Source organism: Microcebus murinus, chromosome 26 (assembly GCF_040939455.1).
Source record: "Microcebus murinus isolate Inina chromosome 26, M.murinus_Inina_mat1.0, whole genome shotgun sequence".
NCBI lineage: Eukaryota > Metazoa > Chordata > Mammalia > Primates > Cheirogaleidae > Microcebus > Microcebus murinus.
In genome coordinates, this window is record NC_134129.1 from 7,460,845 (window position 1) to 7,481,317 (window position 20,473).

At 33.4% G+C, this 20,473-nt stretch overlaps 1 long non-coding RNA gene across 2 annotated transcripts in view; it reads right to left on the reverse strand.

Moving 5' to 3' along the window:
* The window catches only part of LOC105869286 (uncharacterized), an 85,840-nt gene that overhangs the window by 29,757 nt on the left and 35,610 nt on the right, over window positions 1–20,473 (reverse strand). For both annotated transcript variants that reach the window (XR_012915084.1, XR_012915085.1), the window contains one exon: window positions 17,388–17,447. This is a non-coding gene — a long non-coding RNA (uncharacterized LOC105869286). The remainder of the gene's footprint in view (window positions 1–17,387; window positions 17,448–20,473) is intronic.

The window sequence follows — 20,473 nt, forward strand, 5'->3', positions numbered from 1 at the left end:
TTGGAGAAAAAGCTTGAGAAGATTTTTGCAAACTCATGACCCCCATCATCCTTAGGCTGTTCATCATTTTCTGAAGTGAGTATATTTGAAAATAAAGACCATAATAAATTGTCTGAGTCCCCTTTTCTACCCCTTTTCTAGCAGCCCTACTTTTCTTGGTCACAAAAACAATCTTGGACTGTGATAGATTTTTAGAAAGGCAATATTTTCTGCAGCACTGAACAAACTTAAGCCTCTGCAGTACTTTTGCGTATGTGTTTGTGTGTGTGTTGAGGGAACAAAAAAGAGCAGTGGAAGCTGCATTTCTTTGAAGCCTTTGTGCTCTGTGTTATGAGGGGCAACTATGTGCAGCAAAGAAGAGAATTTAAAGGGCACTTGGGTTTTCTTTTACTTACTGAATAAGACACCCACTTGTGTATTCGGGTAAATGCTGTTATGTGATAACAAGAATCAAGACCTCCACATACACATCAATGCTGGACTTTTAAAATAAATCCAGTAACATTGGAAGGAGGGTAGAAAAGCAAGCCTAGAACATGATGATTTGCTGCAAGACAAGAAAAAGAAAAAAAAAAAAGTGTGCTCCATTATCTTCCATCATAGCCAAGCAAAGATAAATTAGCCACAAAATACAAATCAATAGAATGTCCATGAACAGTATTGTTAAATCTTCTATAAATGACTAACTAGAGGATCTGAAATGAAATTAATTGCCTATTACAGATATTTCCTCATAGGAATAATAGATGCCGGATCATCTGAGATTGCATCTGCTTCATGCATGCAAACTACATGAGGCAATGACTTCGAGAAAGCTCCACAACATTCAACGCAGTTAGGAGCAGCAGCAGGAAACTAAATAGTGAACTCTTAGTTTGTGATTTTAAAAAGATCCCTAAAATGATCATCCACATGAACAATAAATTGCTATAGAAATAAGAAAAACTCCTAATATAATGTAAAAAGCTAAACATGTTAAATATTCATTTTTTCCATAGTTGAGTGAAACGTTTGATATCTTGTATATTTTATATATATCGTCTCCCACCTCTAATATCAATGTTTTTCCATGTATTTTACTTTATTGCCTTTTTTTTTCCAGATGTAAAGAAAGTCTGGCTTTATCTGGTGAAAATTGGCAGCCTAAAAGTTGATGATATGAAATTATATTTTCTAGTTTTAGTTTTAGGACCTACCATAATACTGAGCTTATGTTTCTGAACTGGGGATTCCATAATTTTTTTCAATATGGACAGTTCTATAAATTGAAATAATTATGCACTTTTTTATTCAATAAACATCTTTAGAACCTTAACAACAAGGTATTTTGTTTATGTGCTTTGAAAATATAAAGACAAATTAGCCAAGGATTATGCCTTAAGGTACTCCTGGTTTATTAGGAAAGACAGAGCAATTCATAAAATGTGTTAAAAAGCTTTTATTCTAATACATAGGCCTTAAGATTCAGAGGTATATCATCTTTATTGTGACTACTTTTACTCATTCTTGATAAAAATGGTATGGGTCACAAATAGTGGACAAAGACAGGCTAGGAGATCTAAACTAAAAAGCCCATACTTGTATAATAAATTTATATAAAATCAGGTAATATCAGATTTTTAAAGAAACATATCTCCTTCCAATAGAAATCTGAGAAGGTTATTAGAAGTAATCAAATTTGATTTTCTCCTTTTAAAGAGAGGAAGATTGATAACCCTGGTAGGTAACTGACTTAATCAAATATTAATGGCAAGACCAGGACGGCCAATTCAAGATCACAGGCTCTAGTGATGCGTTCTTCACATTATAGAAATATAATCCTTACTAGCCAAAAACTGTATTGTCTACTTGAAGAAATAAGGCAACTATGTGAAAAATGGGGAAGATTAAAGAACAATTCATTGACCTACAGTAGGTACACAAATAACACTGTTTAGTTGTAACATTGATAAGAAAAAAAATCGACCTCTGGCTGGGGCCACTGTCTGTGGAGTTTGCAAGTTTTCCACATGTCTGCATGGGTTTTCTCTGGGTCTTCTGGTTTCCTCCCAATACCAAAGATGTGCCCATTAGGTGAATTGGCAGGTTTAAACTGTCTCAGTCTGAGTGAGTGGGTGTGTGTGTGTGTGAGTGTGCCCTGCAATGATGTCCTGTCCAGGGTGGGTTCCCACCTGGTGCCCTTAGATGCCAAGAGAAGCTCCAGCCACCCTCTACCCTGAACTGGAATGAATGGGTTGGAAAATCAATGAATAAATAAATATAAATTATTGTCAAAAATTTGTAAACTCTATGACAATTACACAAATGCATGATGGTTATAAACTGCTCAGCAAGCCTGCTATATTTGTTATTGTTTGCTTTTGAACTACATAGTAAGAGGAGGTATGCATTACATTTTTAACTTTTCAAACATTTATTCCTTTGTTTTTTATTGATTTCTTTTATTTCAGAATATTACCAGGGTGCAAATGTTTGGGTTACATGGATCACTTTTGCACTGCTTGAGACAAAGTTATAAGTGTACCCATCACTGAGACAGTGTATATTGCAACCATTAGGTATGATTTCATCATCCCCCACCTCCCCCCCCACTTGTTTGATTTCTGTTGAGTTTTATTTCCTATTGTGCACATGAGTGCTGTTAGGTTAATTCCAATTTAATAGTGAGTACATGTGGTATTCGTTTTTCTATTATTGTGATCTTCACTTACAAGAATAGTCTCCAGTTCCATCCAGATTGTTACAACAGGTATTAATTAATTTTTTTATGGCTGAGTAGTATTCCATGGTATACAGATACCACATTTTATTAATCCACTCTTGCCTGGGCACTTGGGTTGATTCCACATCTTTGGGATTATGAATTGTGCTGTTATTAACATTTGAGTGCAAGTGTCCTTTTGATAAAATGACTTTTTATCCTCTGGATAAATATCCAGTAGCAGGATTACTGGATCAAATGCTAGGTCTACTTTTAGTTCTTTGAAGAATCCATATTTCTCACCACTCACAATAATTAATTCAAGATGGATAACAGACTTAAATCTAAGACATGAAACCATAAGAATTCTTCTAAAAGAAAATGTTGGAAAAACTCTTCTAGATATCAGCCTAAATAAAGAATTTATGAAGAAGACTCCAATGACAATCACAGCAACAATGTAAATAAATAAATGGTACTTTATTAAATTAAAAAGTTTCTGCAACTAAGGAAACAATCAACAGAGCAAATAAACAAAAGAAAATATTAGCATGGTATACATCTGATAAAGGGCCAATAACCAGAATCTACAAAGAACTTAAGCAAATCAGTAAGAAAAAAATAGAACAACTGCATTAAAAAGTGGTCAGAAGACATGAACAGAAGCTTTTCAAAAGAAGATAGACAAATGGCCAATAAACATATGAAAAAATGCTTAACATCACTAATCAGCAGGGAAATGCAAATAAAAATCACAATGAGATACCACCTAACCCCAGTGAGAATGGCTTTTATCAAAAAGTCCCAAAACAATAGATGCTGGTGTGGCTATGGAGACAGAAAGATGAGAGATATTGAGAGAGAGACAGAGACAGAGAGAGAGAGACAGAGAGAGAGAGAGGGAGGAAATAGATGTCACTGGAATAGATTTGGCTTCTTAAATTATTATTGTATTTTCCTGTGTAATTTTATTAATAAATATTTTGTTGTGCATATTGATACATTGTGATATCAGAATCAGTTTTAAAATTTGATGAAATAAACATTTTTTTCTGATGGCATATTTGTCTTTCTGTTATCATACTGATTTTTTCAGCAAGAGCATTCAGTTTAATATCTAATTCATTCACAAACCAATATTGTCTTAATATGTTCCTCCATTCATCCAAAGGCAATGATTCCTTTTGGTGAAAACACATAATTGAAACTAAACATAGCTATGAAATAAATATTTCATCAGAAATGGGAAAACTATCACTAATTCAAATCATTCAAAATGGAAGACTATAAACTTTGAATGGGAGAGACAGTAAACATATATTAATGGATAAATGTGCTTAAAAAGAAAGAGATATTTCTCTTGATTTTCAGAGCTATAGGGTTCCCAGGATTAATAATATGAGCCTACTTACTTCTTATTCTGAGATCTCTTTATCGTTTTTCTTTGTCAGGTTCCTTTATACTTCCTTTTATTCCATTTCTCCAGAAAAGATTTCTCCTTCTCATCCCTATGACTTTGGAGTTGACTCAGTATTTATTCATTTAACTAATACTTCTTAAATATTCTAAAAGTTCCTATAAACTGGATTCAGGCTAGGCATGGATCCTGTCCTTAAGGAACTTACAGACTAGTAAGAATAACCAGATGTACAAATAAATAAGTGAAATTACATACTTGCGGTATAACACAAAATTATGTGCAGAAGATAATTCTAAGATAATATCAATTCCATGGTACATTTGCCACAAGTAGGCCATTGATGCATCATCCTGAATTAGTATTTAAAAAGTTAGGTTCAGTAACAGAAAGCCCGAACACCTCAATGGCTTCCAATAATACGTGTAACTTCTCCCTCATAATAGTATTTTTTTTTTCCTGCGGAGTGCTGCAGATCTGTATTCTAGGACAAAGCTAAAATTGATAGCCCTGTCTGGATACGCTGCCCTCATGTTGGAGGGAAAAGGCTGTTGGTAGAAGCAGGCAATAACTATCCAGCTTCTGCTAGAAACTAACACACATCACTTCCACTTACATTTTCTTGGCCAAAGCAAGTCTGATGTTGGTAGATTAGAAAAACTAATCTTCCTGCACAGAGAGGGAACTAGGAGAAAGAGGCCAATCAGAAGCAGACTTAGGAAAAGACAATAAAAGTCATGAATAAGAAATACATACACATATCCCTGGCTCCAAGAAGCAAAAAGTAAATTTTAAAATATACAGTAAAAGTGGTTTATTCTCATTTAACAAGTTGATTTTTATTTTAGTTAATAAATATTAATTTTTAAAAAAACACAGAAATTTACCCACACACATAGTAAAAGCACCATGGCCAAAAGTATTTATTTATAGAATAATCAATTTTTAATATCATAATAGTTGAAAAGTCTTATGGAAAATATTTTGTTTCCCTTTGCAATCCATTCTGAAAATAAATTCATAAAAGAACCTGGCCAGAAATAGATCCCATTTCAGCAGGATCACGTCATAATAATAAAACTTTTGAAGTCACTTCTCATTTTATTCTGAGAGCTTTAACCAAAATATATATTTAAGAATAATTTTGGCATATAAATTAGCATCTGAGTGAATTTATTTTGTTCTCCCTGTAAATTCGTATTTTAAAACATCATAACATTTGTATTTGTTAAATTACTAAATGGAAAGTGTGAATTGATCTCAAAGGAAGGACATTTTCTCCTTTTTCTATTGCTTATTAATTTTACCTTTGTAAGCATTTTATCCTGATTTATGGAGCTTTCATTTTATTTAATAAGGTTGATTCACATTTTTCCTCATAGTTAAGAATATTAAATTCTCTGTGAAGCAAGAATAGTAAATAAATTTTATTCCAAAATAAAAAAAAGAAAGAATAGCAAATGATCTTTATTTTAAAAATGTAAAAGGCAAAATCTTTGGATATTAAAAATATGTGCACATTCTTCAATTATTATCAACAGATAATATCATACCTTTTTCCCCGTTTTTAGGTACTTTTTTCCGTAACTTTAATGGATAGTATAATTCAAGTCATACAACCATTTTTTCAGCTAATTTCACAGAGACAATAAACATTCCATTTCTGTGTGTGAATGAAGAGAATTTACACATTTTAAGAATTCAGGACAAAGACCTTGTCTACATATTTTGTTAATGGTATAATTTATTTTACTTTTTTTTTTTTTTTTTTTTTTTTTGAGACAGAGTCTCGCTTTGTTGCCCAGGCTAGAGCGAGTGCCATGGAGTCAGCCTAGCTCACAGCAACCTCAATCTCCTGGGCTCAAGCAATCCTCCTGCCTCAGCCTCCCGAGTAGCTGGGACTACAGGCATGCGCCACCATGAGCCACCATGACCATTTTTTCTATATATATTAGTTGGCCAATTAATTTCTTTCTATTTATAGTAGACACGGGATCTCGCTCTTGCTCAGGCTGGTTTCGAACTCCTGACCTCCAGCAATCTGCCCGCCTCGGCCTCCCAGAGTGCTGGGATTACAGGCATGAGCCAGGGTGCCTGGCCTAATGGTATAATTTATTTTAAAATAGGAAAAATGAATCAATAAACATTGATGTGGAGGCAATGGAAGCACAGATCAGGGGTGCTTAAGCAAATGAAAGGGAACAGAGTAGAAATGAATGTCAGACGTATGAAAAGACAAGATGCCAGAATTGAGGAAGAGGCCGGTAGGTGGCAGTTGGATGGAAAATGAGGCTTCCAGCAGAAGAAACTGCGTGTGCAAAAGCATGGTAACAACTTGGCACACATGTCGGGGGGCAGGTGCTCCAAAAGAGGCTGAGATGATGGCAGCCTGATCATGAGGAAATGTTGTCACAGGCTTGGAAGTTGGGATTTTATTTTGTGGAGGAGGGTGAACCATTGAAGAGTTCTAAGTATGAGGTTAATTTCTGGAAGTATTCTGGTAGCAACATTTGAAAAGGCTTCCACAACAAATAGGAAAACTGATTAGGACATTCTTGCCGTAAGAATGACCTTCATAGCCAGACCCAAGGCATTGATTGTGGGGATAGGATGAAACAGAGCCACAAAAGTTAATGAAAATCTCCATGGGTAGCTAAAAACAGCCACTTAGGAGATCACACTTATATAAAAGAGAACCTTTATGCCATACAATATGGACTGAGAAAACTATGACCATAATTATAAGAACTCATGAAATAATTAAAACATGAAACAAATAGCCTTGCTGTAAAAACCATTTCAAGTGACCTTCAAGAGGAAATGGTTTCCAAATGACCACTCAGGATATTAATAAAAAAAAAAAAGCAGTCAATATAATAGTTAATGAATTCTTAAAGTATACTGTTGACAAAGTATGGAATAAATATTATTCATTTGTGAAAATTTTTACATTTATTCCAGTGATGTGTCAGCTTTATGGATTATGTATTCCATAAGTGAAAAGATTTTTAATTTAAATCTCAATATATGTTTATTAATATCAATAAATTGTATACCACCAAATTAGTAAGTATATTCTAAAATACTTAAAAATGGCAAGCTAAAGGGATGAGATATATGATATGATATGTGATTTAATTTAGGAATTTTTGCAGGGTTCAGTTTTTTTGCATAATATTTGTATTTAATGACAATGATGGATTAAGAGAGAGATACCTTATTATTACACATTGTATGCCTGTATTGGACTTCACATATAGCCCATAATTGTATACAACTATTATGCACTGATAATAATTAAAAATAAAATTTTTTAAAAATGAAAAAGCATCATTGAAAGTTGTTATAAACTGCTATATGTTTTCAATAAGCTCCAATTTGATATAGATTTTGTTGAATTACAGAGATTAAATTTTCAATTTTCTTGATCCTGGACTGTTCTTCCAAACTAAGATGCTGCATTTTTTTATTTTTATACTTTTACCAAATCTACTAAAATTGTTTTAATTTAGAAACTGTGTAGCTTCTAAATATGTTTTCAGTGTTTTATTTTATATATACCGTGTTTCCCCGAAAATAAGACAGGGTCTTATATTTTTTTTTCCTCAAGAAGGTACCTTAGGGCTTATTTTCAGGGCATGTGTCATTTCTTTTTAAGTACAGTACAACAATCTACATTTATTCAAATATAGTTAAGTCATCTTCTTCTGGAACATCATCATAACTCTCCAAACCCTGAATTCCATCCTGAATTTCTTGCAATTCTTTTTCCTTTAGAACCACTTGCCCCCATCTCTCATGTGGAGCCATAGAGCTCTCATGGGGCAGATGAGAAAGGCAGCTCATGTTCTTTCCCGCTCTGCCACGACACACATGGGCTGTGCAGATGCGCTGCGTAGCCATGCCCATCACTAGGTCTTATTTTCAGGGTAGGGCTTCTATTGCGCAAATGCTTAGAAATCCTGCCAGGGCTTATTTTATGGGTAGGTCTTATTTTGGGGGAAACAGAGTATATACACATATATTTTTTATTCCAGAATATCATGGGGGTACAAATGTTTAGGTTACATGTACTGCCTTTGCCTCATCCAAGTCAGAGGTAGAAGTGTGTCCATCCCCAAAATGGTGCAACTTTCAGATATAGGAGACATATCTCATTTTGGCAAAAGATTCATATACTGATGAAATAATTTCCAGGAATCCCTTTTTACACTGCTCACTATAGGAAAACTTTCCTTGGGATGGCAATCATTCCTCCCTTAATACTAAAATGCTATCTTTATATTGAAATGACAGATTAAGTGTCTTTATTCTTTTTGAATGCATTGCTTGGTAGCAAACTACTGACTTATCACAGAAGAGGTTAGCAATTTTGAGTCATTTATTTGTCTCTTTGCAAATAAAAATGAGTGACTTCTCTTTAAATTCAATCCCATTACATCACAAATTATTGTAAAATCTACTATTTAATTATTTCCAAAAATATTTTAACCACACTAGGGAAATCTTATAACATACCAACTACAGTACGTTGAAGTGTTCTGCTAGTAAAAGAATAATAAGTTCACTAGTATTAACTTTTAAGAACTATGCAGGCTTCCTCTAAGAATACTCCACAGTGTAAGTGGCAAGTGACTTTCAGATATGTATGGCTCTAGTGAGAGTGCCAGCATTACCTCACTCATTAAATATTCATAAAGCTTAATTTACTTCTTGTTTTTGGTAAAATAAGTATAAGTAGGCATTACACTATTGCTTCTTTTGTTTAATCATATTTCATAACATAATCAAAATCATATTTTATTTAATCATATTTTTATTTGACAATATTAAGGGGGTACAAATGGTTTTGTTACATAGATACCTTGTATTATGCTTAAGTCACGGCTTTTGGTGTGCCCATCACCAGAACACTTTATATATTGCTTTCTGCCCATATATACCCATCCATTAGTTCCTACTTATTAATGAAAACATATAGTGTTTGATTTTCCATTCCTGAGACACTTTCTTTAGGATAATGGTCTCCGGTTTAATCCAAGTTGCTGCAAATGACATTTTTCATTCCTTTTTATGGCTGAAGAGTACGCCATAGTGTATATGTGTGTGTGTGTGTGTGTGTATGTGTGTGTGTATCACATTTTCTTTATCTACTCATGAATTGATGAGCACTTAGGTTGTTTGCACATCTTTGTGATTGTGAATTGTACTGTGATAAACATTCGAGTGCAGGTATCTTTTTGATAAAATAACTTCATTTCTTCTGGATAGATACCTAATAGTGGGATTGCTGGATTGAATGGTAGGTCTAGATTTATTTGTTTGAGGACTCTCCATACTGTTTTTCATTGAGGTTATACTAATTTGCAGTCTCAACAACAGTCTATAAGTGTTCCTTTTCCTCTGCAACCATGCCAAAATCTATTGGTCTTTGACTTTTTATTAATGACCATTCTAATAGGGGTAAAGTGGTGTTTCATTGTAGTTTTAATTTGCATTTACCTGATGGTTAGAGATGTTGAACATTTTTTCATATGTTTTTGGTCATTTCTCTATCTTTTTTCTAAAAACTAACCAGAATCTATAAGGAACTGAAACAAATCAACAAGAAAAAAACAAACCCCATCAAAATGTGGGCAAAAAAACATGTTTAGTCATATTTGAAATCAGATGAGAAGATTTCAAACCAAGGATCAAAAAGCACCAATTAACTAATTAAAACCAGTGTTCAGAATAGCAGTCAAAATTCTGTTGTGCTAGTGGTGTATGTGGATGTTGTAGAAATACATGCCTCCATGAGAAACTATAGTCATATGTGATGTTCGTAACATTTGTGCATGTCTCACGTTGCCCTCTGGCTGTCTATTGAAGATTATGTAGTTCTTCTTCAAATAATGTTTTTAAATGAAAACAACAAAATTCATGCAATTACAAAATAAATCACTTATACTGAAATTTAGTTATCAAAATATTTAAAACCAAAATTGAAAGAGATAGAGTAATATATGTGCTTCCTTATCAGTGTATTAAATAACAAGATCTAGACATGGTTTCAAAACCTGAAATTTTATATTAATAATAAATGCAAATATGTCTTAAGATTTTTCATCATCCATAGTCTTATATGAGCATAACTGTATTTCATGTTGGTTAATAATTCACAGATGTTAGTAACATGGTAGTCTGTTATTTGTATTCATAATGTAAAAGAACAATAATTTTCAGCTAAAGGCTTATAAAAAACATAGATGTAGCTAATATTTTCCCACTCTCATTGATAGACTGCCTGACTTATGTTCATAAATCCCAGGTTAAATCCCTTTATCAGAAAGTTGATCAGGTGAGAATATCAAAGAAATAATATTCTTATGTCAGTGACAACTAGCCAAGCCACAAAAAATTAGTTAGAAGAGAATAATGAGGGGAAATAGGCAAAAGGTTTCATTTACTTCCAAATAAGCAGACATTATACTGACTTTCCCCACAATTTTTAGCTTTTTCATCTTTCAGTGGCTGTGTGACTATCCTTTGAATTGTAGCTGGACATATGAATAGACAGAACACGATAAGATACTTTTTGAACATCAGCTATATTCCTTCTCTCTTGGTTCTTTCCCCTTTTTCTCTCCCATAACATCCCACCTTTAATTCAAGTAGTAAGAGTTTCTGTATGAATTGTCTTCAGAGAAAGAATATAAGAGGTTTATATACACCCAACTATTTAGGGAATCAAAGGAGATTAAGATACAAGGATATTAAGATATAAGGATATAAAATGCACAAGGGAAATGGTATTTTACACATGACAGACAATTCTAATCCAACTAACAAATGATCCCCTGGGCTTGGAATAGGTGATGAGATGGAAGGAATGTATGAAATCAGAGGTTGATTTGAGAGAGAGGCTCTGCATGTTGCTTCTTTGGCAGATGGTAAGGTCCTGAAAAGGAACATCTGTTCAGGTGATTCAATGCAGACAGAACCTTAGAAAGCTGTGGAGAGTTTCAAAGCCCAATATTTCATGAAAGTTACTCTTATGTGTAGAAAAGCAATACCTAGGGGACTTATCAGACAAGGAAGACCAAGGCATGTCAGTAGTGATCTAGGTGGGAGAATAGGGCTATGGATAGCAATGGATAGCTAAGGACCAGTTGGCTTTCCCATCCTTTGCCTAAAAGTACATTGTTGATATATAAAGCACTGGAATTCATACATACACTATGGGCACATAAAAACATTCATTAGCAGGAATTAAATTTCCTCAACTCCAGTATTAAGGGGGATTCTAAATTTTTTAAAGACCTGGGTGTTTAATAACTTTATGTTGCATACCTGAGTTTATACACTTAGTTTCATAAATATTTCAGAAGTCAACCTGCCAGAGTAGAAGCTAACTAACCCAGGATGTAAGGGATGGTATTTGGATGGTAGACACAGGCAGATCTGTATCCTGCTCTACATCACTGCCACTGTTCCCCACAGAATCACATACTAAAGAAATGTCAAAAGGCAGTAAAGCCAAATCTTCCAATGTAGGAAACTCTGGTTAGGCAGGTTGGAACATGTGCACAATTTCTCTGATCAAGACAACCCCTGAGTCTTATCAGGATCCACACAAATGTGTGAAGGGACAAAAGTGTATAGAATGGGAATTGGTTGGGCCACAATGTCTATATCTATCTGGAAGCATGGGCCTACCAGTGTCCAGGAAGCTGAACAATCAATTAATTATTCTTTCTCCTTGTCTAAATAGTATGAATAGAGAAGAATGATTCAGAAGATATTTAAGGAGAGAGAGAACACTCAAATGCTTTTACTCAATCTCATATATATGATTATTACATATTAATCATATATATGATTATTAAATATTAATCATATTAATGTGTATAATGATAATATATTATATTAATCACACTAATGTCATATATAATACTAATTACATATGATTATTTATACATATAAAGGGAAAGTGGCCTACAATTCATATTTCCATCTATATTTTTTAAGAATCTATGAATTAATACAGTGACTTTATCTGTGTGTAGCTCTGCAGAATAGAAGGTTTGGATTTTTGAGTCCCCAACATTTCTTAGTTGGATTATACCATCTGTTTTAAAAAAATGTTTAAAGTAATAAGCACTTAGAAAGTACTAAATTCAGGCAAAAACAAATAATGAATCTTTATCTGAAGGCTTCTATTGTGGTTACACATTTCGCAAAAATAGTTATTGGAATGCAGAGGGAGAAAGAAGTTGACATAGTATTTGATGAAGTAATAAGAAAAAATATGAAAGGATAGATGAAAAGCACTTTATCAGAGGCCTTAAAACAAGTTTCCCTTTTATTTCATGCATATTTGTACTGTTGTTTAGTTTTTTTCTTTTTAAGACACTTTTCCTTGTTGAAAATACGTTGCACTATTCTTTGGATTCCTAACCCACTGCTGAAGTCAGATGACAACACATTTGCAGCTCTTGGCACCCCAATCCCCTGCTGTCAGGATTGTAAATGATGCCACTTTTCAACAAAGCAGCGATCCAGTGAGGGGATTAGAGGCATGAATTTTAACCGACAAAAAAAAATGAATTTGAAGGTAACATGATGCTTTTTCAGTGACTGTGTTCTGAGAATACTGGTGCTAGCAAGATTAGAGGTGCAGCTGCTTGTCTTATTTGCCAGGGTAAGTGGAAATCACCAAATACCTCATCGGCTGTGCTTAGAGTCCTAATGGAATAAATAGTAAAGTGTGAATGAGTTTGTTCCTTCTCTATTGGCTTCTACGCTATCACAGCTTGCTTCTACTCTCTGAGAAATAATTGAATTGATGTTGTGGGGGAGGCGGCAAGGAATAATACTGCTATGGCTAGTTAACACAGAAACTTTGTAGCATCTACATTGGATCTGCTGTGGCAATGCATTACTCACCATACCACGGTCTATGTTGAGTTTAGGCATGAAGTCTGTGTTATTGTAAACAGTAAGCTCTCTCTTTCACATTTTATGTTTGGCAGAGGTTACATGCTTCTTTAAGATTTTGATGAAAGTAAGTATGTGTGTATCTATTTCTGGACAAATAACTTAAAAATGGGGGGAAGTAATATTTAATTTGATTCCTTTATGTAATCTTTATTCCAAGGAGGGGAATCTGCTGTTGCCAAAGACCACACTGGTGTCCTCACTCTAGAAACTGTGCAAGCCAAGATGATGAGTGAGACAGAAGACGCAAGCTTTATATCGCTATGAGAAATGGTGCTCTTTGGGCCTTGCTTGTAGCTTGGAGATGATCAAGGAGAATCAATGTGCCTGAGAACCGGGAGGATTTTTAGGATTTAGAATTTATTTAACTCCTTTTATTCTAATCGAGTAATTCTATTTCGTTATTTTAATAATACATTATACATATTTTCTTAATTCATACATTCATTTAATGTTTATGAAATTATTTGTTGTCAATTCATTGATTATTTTTGTAACTATTTGAATATGAAAAATAAGAGTGCTCAATGGAAAAGCAGTATTGATTAGTATATGAAGACCACTGAATGAGAACAGGTGGTTAATGATACTTCTGCATTATTTAATTATAAGATTTATATAATATCTTTAGTGTTACAACTGAGAGCAAAGAATCATAGTTGTCTATGTGATTTTTTTTGTCTGCAGTGGGAAATTTAACAAATACTACATTGCAGCCATGAATACCTTTTATGATTACTTATTATGTATGTCTGATTAAATCCTAATCATTAAGATCTCAGTTCAAATATCATTTCGGTTTCATAGTTCCCACTTTCCAGGAGTGAATTAGATTTTGCCATTATAATCTCTTGTCTTTCTTAGTTCATTCTGGGTGCTGTAACAAAAGACCGTACACTGGGTATCTCATAAACAAGGGAAATTTACTTCTCCCAGTCCTGGAGACTGGAAAGTCCAAAAACAAGGCACCAAGAGATTTTGGTGTCTGCTGAGGGGCCATTTCCTGGTTCGTAGCTGGTGCCTTCTCCCTATACCCTCAGATGGTAAAAGGAGGCTAGACAGCTCTCTGGAGTCTCTTTTAAAAGGGCACTGACCTCATTCACAAGGACTCTGCCCTTATGATCTAGTCACCTTCCAAAGGTCCTATAGCCCAGTATCATCATATTGTGATTCGATTTCAACTTGTGAATTTTGAGGAAGCACATTCAGACCATAGCGTCTCTCAACCTTATGCACCTTTGTTCATCTCCTTTGCACTGCCAGGAACTTACTTTATCCATGTAAGCAACTGACTAACTTCAGTCTATTGAATCAAAAGGTCACTTTTGTTTGCTTGTTTTACACCATCAATCCCCACCTTCTAGGAAGGTGAATGACATTAACACATGATAAAGGTTCAATAAATATATGAATTTATGTAAATAAAATAATGAATAAATATATCAACATAAAATTGCCTTTTAAGGAAATTATAATGGAAGAAAAACATAAAACATTATTATAACATAACACTATTATGAATCAAATATAACCATCCATATGATAGAAATAAGCATATGATGCTATGAGAGAACCATAGAGAAGTCTCTGATTCTAGTTTGATGGCTACCAGGAAGGGCTGTGACTAGAACATTCTCTTGGTTGTATTCCATCCTCCACAGCTACCTCTGGCATCCTTGCTATAGCAATCCCATTCTCTCTGGTGCATAAACATATTTGGTTTATTTTGTTTATTCTAAGATCCTCTATAAAAGCTTATTAACTTTGGATTTAAAATAATGTATATTCCACTGCAAAGGGAGGAAATCAGAAAGAGATGATCTTAGAGATAAAAGTAAATTGTGCAGAAGAGAAACGAGTTGAGACAATTTCTACATGATTATCTTTTCTTCTCTGATAGGATGTAGTGAAGTTTATTCCTGAAGATGATGACAAAGAGATTTTAAGGAGAACACTAAAGATTTACAGTGTTTCCTGAGCAGAATGTGACAAAAGATTATTAGGTTACGTGAAAAGATTTCCATGATGAATTAAAGACCACTGGATGTAGCTATAACAGGTCTTTTACTAGCATTAATACAAATGCTTATGTAATTTCTCTTTAGATGTGCTATTCAATGTTTTTCTTTTCTTGTACTATTACATTGAATAAAATTTGTAAAAGAATTTAAATGAAAAATTTGTTTTGTTTTTAACTTTACTGACAATTATGTGGAATTGTTTAATATTGTGTTAGCTGTTTGGGTATGAATTATATCTTTAATTTTGATATGGGTACTGTATTCCAGGAATCATTTAAGAAGTCTGTCCTATCTTGAAAGAATAAAAGACTATCTTTTTTTTTTTCTACTTTTTTTTTTGTTTCTTTTTTCTTTTTCTTTCTTTTTTTTTTTTTAATTTCAGCATATTATGGGGGTACAGATTTTAAGGTTTCAATAAATGCCCATTTCCCCCCCTCCCCCAAGACTATCTTATATAACATAAATTACTTAATTTTTTATAGTATTTACTGATATAATTATACTTTTTAGAATAATACATTAATGGATTGATTGATGTATATAAAGCTCTTAATGCTGAATCATCCTATTTCTAGGTTAAAATTTAATTGATAATTGTCTATTTTCATCACCACATTTGATTTAGATAATTATTATGTTTGAGATTTCTCCATTTTTTTTTCTCTTAGTTTGGAATCTTCATCTATTTTGTTATTAATACTTGTTTAAGGCTATCCTTAACCCTACAAATTGTATGCTCACCTCATGAGTTGGTTTTAGAATTATTCTTTTTACATCCTATAAAATATTTCACCACCTTCTTACTTTTGCTAAAACTTATTTATTACACCACTAGTTTTTTTATGTATAGTTTGATAATTCTTTTTGTTTCTTTTTTTATATTTTTATTTTTTTTAATTCACTATATTATGGGAGTACAAACATTTTGGTTACATGAAATGCATTTTCATCACTCAAGTCAGGGCCACAGGAGTGTACTTCCCTCATGCAGTGTGCCCTGTCTCCATTAGCTATGAGTTTACCCACCCTACCTGCTCTACCCCCACTCCCCCAATTCCCCACACTCCCACTTGACCAGCACCCAGTGAGTATTACTAGCATGTGAGCATCTTAGTGTTGATCAATTAGTACCAATTTGATGGCAAGTACATGTGGTGCATATTTTTCCATCCTTGTGATATCTCACTTCGAAAGATCATCTCAAGCTTTATCCAGGATAAGAGGTGCTAGATCACCATTGTTTTTTTGTAGTTGAGTAGTACTCCAGGGTATACATATAGCACATTTTATTAATCCACTCATGTATTGATGGGCATTTGAGTCATTTCCATATCTTCGTAATTGTAAATTGTGCTGCTATAAACATTTGAGTGAAGATGTCTTTATTATAGAATGTCTTTTTTTCTTTTGGATAGATGCCTAGTGGTGGGATTGTTGGATCAAATGGTATTTCTATTTTTAGTTCTTTCAGGTATCTCCAAATTACTTTCCACAGCAGTTTTACTAATTTGCAGTCCCACCAGCAGTATAAGAGTGTTCCAATCTCTCCACATCCATGCTAGCATTTGTTATTTTGGGACTTTTTGATAGAGACCATTCTCACTGGAGTTAGACATCTCATTGTAGTTTTGATTTGCATTTGCCTAATGATTAGAGATGCTAAACACTTTTTTATATGCTCGCTGGCCATTATTCTATCTTAAACTGGATATCCACATGCAGAAGAAGGAAACTAGATCCCTCTCACCTCTCACAAAAATCAACTCATGCTGGATAACAGACTTAAGCCTAAGGTGTGAAACCTTAAGAATTCTGGAAGAAAATGTGGGGAAGACTCTTTTAGCATTGGCTTAGGTAAAGAATTTAAGAAGAAGACCCCCAAAGCAATCACAGCAGCAACAAAAATAAATAAATGGGAACTAATCAAATGAAAAAGCTTCTACATAGCCAAGGAAACTGTCTTTAGAGTGAATAGACAACCTACAGAATGGGAGAAAATATTCACTTTCTACACATCCAATAAAGGGCTTATAACAAGAATCTATATAGAACTTAAGAAAAGCAACAGGAAAAAAATCAAACAACCTCATCAATTAATGGGCAAAGGACAAGATCATCACTATTAAATATTCAATCAGAGAGGGAACTATATGTATATGGTTGAGTCAAATGACCAATATTCACATGTTCCAGTTTCTGCTGCTTGTTAGCTTGGGCCTAAGTAATAGGACCAAAAATAAAAAAATAAAAAAAAAAATTTGTAACTCACAGTTATTGGTAAGATGAAATCTGGCAGTTCCAAGAAACCCATTTGGATATCAATACATTTCTGCAATAGAGAAACGAGTCAGTGGAAATTGTGTAAAAATTTTTAAAACTATGTTAGCTCTTTCAGGCCACTGTGATATAGTTTAAGGTTTTCAACTTCAGTGAGCTAAGTAGTATAATAATGGTGCTTATTTCATAAAATATACCTTGTTGCTAGGCACTCTTGGTACAAGCAAACACTTCCAATTACATGATATCACTTGCTCTAAAATATTCTGTTGCTTCTGAAAAATAGTTTTTCTAAAGACCATGCAGACTCTTCTCTGAAACAGTCAGGAAAAGGTATTTTGGAGATATTGAAGCAACAGAAATAACATAGACAGTGAAGTCAAACACATATTATGATGGTACCAATTACCAGCTGTATGAAATTTTGTAAGTTACTTAATATTTCTGGACTTTAGTCTCTCTATTTGTTTAACATGGGCAATTATATTCTCGTTGCTGAGTTATTGCGAGGTTTAGAGTAAACCCATATACAGTGGCTGACATATGGTAGGCACTTCATAAATGGACACTAGGTGAATAAAATGTTACATATGATTTAAAATATGTCTTCAAAATTAGCTATGGTCTAATTTTAAACTATTTTATTTTTTCATAGTTTTCTAATGGATCATTGATTTATCAGCAATGAACAAATATACTGAAATGCAGAGGCAACTTGATTAGCTGTTGGTTAGTGAAGAACTCCATCAAAGACTACAACAGAAATTTGCATTTAGGGAAATAAAACATGGTGGAAATGTTGTTTCGGAACTCTAACGATCCACTGCCATATCCAAAGGAAAAACTGAGTTTTACCATAAAGATTAGAAAACACTAAGCCTCAAGCTCTCCCAGGGCAGTCATCAAGGCTTATTTACTCTAATATTCTCTAGTGTCTGTAACAGTGTCTAATGGACAATATTCAGTGCAAGAAAACTAAAGATAAGCTAATGTCTAGTTTTCAAAAGGTATCTACCAATGGATGTCGTATTAATGCTGAATACACTTTTTGGACATATTACCTATAGTTGATTTGTAAACTTCAATTGGAGCTAGATGCCATGACTAAAAGGCATTTTAATTTCAATAAGACTAGCACATCCCAAGCAGATTTTACTCTTTCTTGATGGGCAGTTCCAGACTAGGGTACCATAGAAATGCTGTATTGTATAATTACTATGTTTGTTCCGCATGAGTGTTTTCTAAATCTTTTCTGACAGTCTTATAAACAAAGAAAGCAGAAGAACAGGCTACATATACCTACAATTAAGGAAATTTGTAATTTTATGAATAACTTTGCTTAAGAAGGTTCATTTACAGATCATCATCAATCTGAAGGAAATTTCAGGTGTGCCTTCAATCAATAATACACAACATCTGCTCTGATTACATTAATGAAGAAATACATGACATATTTATTCAACTATTGAATAAAAAGCTGGAAGGAGTATAAAATTCATTGAATAAAAAGGCTTTGATTCCTCTTTATTTTTTTTAGCCTAGGAAAATGATTCAATTCCAACAAAATAATTTAATAAGTGTTAAGTTGCACCCTCAGAAAATTTATCAATGACATTAGACCAGGTTAGGTGTTCTTATTATATGCTTTCATAATACACTATATACCATTTATTAAAAATATATAACTTATAATCCTTAACAATTAGTAATTATTTGTTAATGTCACTTTTGCCCATCAGACTTCTCCTTGGAAACGGGTTATTTTTTCGTTCATATCTGAATCCCTCTGACTAGTGCTATGATTAGCACATGATAGATAGATATTCAATAAATTTGTGTTGATCAATTTATTACAGTTTAAGATATAAAATTTTTGCATTTTATGATCTGTGGCATTAAAAATATTAGGGTTTTTGCTTATTTCTAAGGCATTACTTTATTTCATTGATTATGCGTAGGTTTGCCCTGAAGACCAAGTCCTAATTGAATGGAAATATATGATGTCCATATTACATATTTCCTCTTCAGAATCTCCACACTTATTGACAGAAATACCAGGAAGAAATTAGGCTCAGAGAAAGCAACTGAAAACAAAATGTAATAGCTAGCTGCGTTTTATAGTCATTGGCTATATGTTTGAGGACGACAATAACTTAGAACCCTATTAATTAAATAATAAAGTAATTTATTCTCTGTTTCAGTATGTCTCCCTAAATAGACAATATGTTTGAAACATTCTAAATTGTTCTTTGTTACTTGGACTTCTTAAAAACTACTTCCATGACTTTTTAGTAAAAGCCATTCTAACAGGGGTAAGGTGATATCTCATTGTGGTATTAATTTGCATTTCCCTGAATGATTAGTGATATTGAGCATTTTTTCTTATGTTTATGGGCCATTTGTCTATATTTTTTTAAAAAAACTCTGTTCATGTCTTTTGCCAATTTTTCAGTGGTGTTGTTTGAGATGTGGAATCAATCTAAGTGCCTATCAATTAATAAGTGAATTAACAAAATGTCATACATGTACACCGTAGAGTATTAGTCAGAAAAAAGGATGAATTAATGCATTTTCCAACAGTTTGGATGGAACTGGAGACCATTCTTCTAAGTGGAGTATGTCAAGAATGGAAAAACTAACTCCTCATGTACTGGCTATTAAGTTGAAACTAAACGATAAGTACACATGTGCACAGAGGGAAGTACAATTCAGTGGACATCAAGCCGGGGGTGGGGGGAAGGAGGGGATGAATGGAAACCTACCCAATGGATACGAATGAAAATGATTTGTGTGATGGGCATAATTGTAATCATGATGCAAGCATTACAAAAGTGATCCATGTTACCAAAAACATTTGTACCCGCATAATATTTTGAAATAAATAAATATATATATAGGAAGCATCCAGAATATGGCACACATGATAGAAGGAAAAGAATAAAACTTTCCATGGTGAGATTCTGATAATTTATAAAATAGCAGCACTAAAAAAAGGTTTCCAATGTTATCTATCATTACTTTCTGCCTTAAATAAGAAAATGGCAATAAAGACTCTCATTCCATTTTTTGATGTTGCTG